Here is a 3,752-nt window from a genome sequence, read left to right as displayed (position 1 = left end):
AGAATTACCTCCCAGGAGGTATTGTGACCGCCACATTCCCCTGATTCCAGGGGAAGACCTGTTTCTGCGAGACCATACAAAATTGTTCCTCAGTTGAAGGATGAACTTGAAAGGCAGATCAATGAACTGCTTAAATCTGGTATGATCAGGGTCGGCAAAAGCCCATTTTCTTCACCTATGTTGCTTGTTAAGAAGAAGGGTGGAGAGTGGAGAATGGTGGTTGATTACAGGATGTTAAATGCAATCACTATTACGGGGAAGTTCCCAGTCCCTGTGATAGATGTGCTATTGGATGAGTTGTCTGGGGCTGCTTGGTTCACAAAATTGGATTTGAGAGCTGGCTACCACCAAATTAGACTGGCCCTAGGAGAAGAATATAAGACTGCCTTTTCCACTCACATTGGTCACTATGAGTTCAATGTGTTGGCCTTTCGGCTTAGTGGAGCTTCTGGCACTTTCCAGGGTTCACTGAACACTACCTTGAAGCCTGTAAACAGAAAGAATACATTGTGTTTCTTCGATGACATCTTGGTTTTCAGCAAAACTTACCAAGAGCACCTATCACATGTTAGAAAAGTGCTAGAGCCGCTCAGAGCTGACCAGTGGAAGGTTAAAATGTCCAAAATGTGCCTTTGCTCAGCAACAAATCGACTACTTGGGACATACCATTAGTGCTGCAGGTGTGGCAACTGATTCTACCAAAATTACTGTTGTCCAAAATTGTCCTACCCCTACCAATGTTAAAGAAGTGAGATAACTTCTTGGTCTAAGTGGCTATTACAGGAAATGTATTCAACATTATGGCATAATCAGCAAACCATTGACCAAGCTTCTTGAGAAGGGAGTGCCATTTTTATGGATTCCAATTACTGAAGAAGCCTTTTTCACTCTCAAGAAAGCATTGGTTGAGGCTCCTGTACTAGCTCTTCCTCAGTTTGATAAGTCGTTTGTTATTGAAACAGATGCTTGTGATAAGGGAATTGGAGAAGTTTTGATGCAGGAAGGCACCCTTTGGCATATGTTAATAAGGCTCTTGGCCCCAAGAACAGAGGTATGTTAGTCTATGAGAAAGAATATATGGCTATCTTGTTAGCAGTGGAGCAGTGGAGACCTTATTTGCAGATGCAACATTTTGCTATCAAAACTGACCAGAAGAGTTTAGTCCATTTGCAGAGTCAAAAGTTTATCACTGCTTGGCAGCAGAAAGCACTTACCAAGTTGATGGGGTTGGATTATCAAATTGCTTATAAGAAGGGGACTGAGAATTCGGCAGCAGATGCTCTGTCCAGAAGACCACCAGAGAAGCAATTGTTCTCTGTTTCCAAGGTACAGCCTGTGTGGATGGCAGAAATTAGTGACAGTTACAATGGTGATAAGACAGCTACTGAACTTTTTCAACAGTTAGCTCTTGATCCTACTTCCAAACCTAATCACCAGCTACTCCAAGGGATAATTAGATACAAAGGAGCTATCTGGATTGGTAATAAGCTGGACCTTCATAACAAGATCTTTGCTGCTTTCCATGACAGTCCAGTTGGTGGTCATTCAGGATTCCCTGTCACCTATCGCAGAATTCACTCCCTCTTTAGGTCGTCGGGAATGAAGAAATTTATTAGAGAAAAGTCCAATCATGTCTCACTTGCCAGCAAGCTAAGCCAGAAAGGGTTAATTACCCCGGGTTGCTGTCCCCACTGCTAGTTCGTAAGAAAGCCTGGGAATATGTTACTATGGATTTCTTTTCTGGTCTTCCTATCTCAGGTTATTTTGACTGTATATTCCTGGTGATTGATAAATTTACTAAATATGGTCATTTCATGCCATTAAAACATACTTTCACTACTGCTAAGGTGGCTGAAGTGTTCTTGGATAATGTGTACAAGCTACATCGTATGCCCGAGCATATAGTGTCTGACAGAGATCCTATCTTCACTAGCACATTTTGGCAGACTCTGATCAAGAGAACTGGTACACACCTCAATATGAGTACTGCCTATCATCCAGCTACTGATGGGCAAACGGAAAGAGTAAATCAGCAAGTTGAATGTTATCTCAGAAGTTTTATCAGTGCACATCCGCATCAGTGGAGCAAGTGGCTTTCAATGTGTGAATTTTGGTACAATACTAATTGGCACTCTGCAGTGGGCAAGACTCCCGTTGAGATTTTGTATGGGCACTCTCCCAGGTACTTTGTCATCTCAGCCAGTGACACTGTAGCTGCTCCTGATATCCAACATTGGCTTCAAGAGAGACAAACAGTTTTGGATTCTGTCACTCAGCACTTGCATAGAGCTCCGCAGAGGATGAAGGTCCAAGCCGATAAGCACAGAGCTGAAAGTTGTTTTGATATTGGGGACATGGTTTTTCTTAAGATTCAACCCTATGTCCAATCTTCAGTGGCTCACCGGGCGAATCATAAGCTTTCTTTCAAGTTTTTTGGGCCGTTCAAGATAATTGGCAAGATTGGTGAAGTTGCTTACAAACTGGAATTACCTGCCACCAGCAAGATTCATCCGGCCTTCCATGTTTCACAGCTTAAGAAGGTTATCCCTCCTACTTCCACGGTACTTTCCAAGCTGCCTCCCCGGTTTTCTCGACTACAAGTGCTAGTGCAAGTTCTTTAGTCTCGAGTCCGTCAGGTGGGACAGAAGACAGTGGCGCAGGGTTTGATATTGTGGAGTGGTTCCTCTCCGGCTGAACCTACATGGGAGGACCTGGAGTCTTTGCGCCAACAGTTCCCTCGGGCTGCGGCTTGGGGTCAAGCCGCTACTAAACAAGGAGGGATGTTAGTGACCCACTGTCAACCTCAACTGCGCCTGAAGAAGAAGAAGCAACACCAGCTGAAGCTGGTGTCGACAATAGGAAGATTGCTACAGGACCAGATCTGAGGTCCAAGTCGACCAGGCCCAAGAAGTTACCCCAGCGACTTGCTAGCCCAAACTGGGTCTGTTAGCTCGGGTGTAATGCCACTTATAGCCGTTGGCTACTTTCTCCTTTCTTTTGGCGATGGACTAGGCGGACTGCTACAGATGTGTGGGTGGTTGGGTGGAATACGTCTGTAATACAAATCCCTATTTTGAATTACCCATTTTCGCCATGGCTATGTGAGCTAGAACCGAGATCCTCACAACGCGCTCCCCGCAAGGCCACGACCTCGCGCATGAGCCTCGCGCCGTCGACACGGTGCGGCGTGCCGCCACAGAGCAGCACGAGGAGGAAACCCACGAGGGCGAGCCATGGTACAGACGACGACGCGGCCACGGCAATCGACATGGACAATGTAAGAGGCTACCTTGCTAGCTAAGATGAGAGATCAAGCGAGGGGCAGTGAGGGAGCAAGAATGAAGAAAGAGTGGAGATGAAGGCGAGTATATATAGAGCAGCACGTAGCGGCTCGAGTGGTGGGTGCAACTGCATGCACGCATGGGAAGGCGGGACAGACGGAAGGAGGAGCGGATAAGGACTCGGATTGACTGGTCGAGCAGAGAGAAGACTCCGGCCCTAACATATTCAATGAAATAGCGGCGCTATGCATGCATGCACACACAGAATGAGATGGTATGCACTCCCTCCATTTTGGTACCTTGCTTCCTACTCCCTCTGTTCCCCCAGCTACAAGTATTTCAGTACATAGGTACTTCCTCCGTATAGGTGTGTAAGTCATCTTATACGAAAATCAGGTATTCTCAAAAATCTTAGATTACCTATAGTGGGAGTAACATAGGTAGTAACATCACACATATCTAGATAAAATA

The sequence above is a fragment of the Aegilops tauschii genome, chromosome 6 (assembly GCF_002575655.3).
Source record: "Aegilops tauschii subsp. strangulata cultivar AL8/78 chromosome 6, Aet v6.0, whole genome shotgun sequence".
In the NCBI taxonomy this organism is placed as follows: Eukaryota; Viridiplantae; Streptophyta; class Magnoliopsida; order Poales; family Poaceae; genus Aegilops; species Aegilops tauschii.
Note: the sequence above shows the minus strand (reverse complement) of the source record.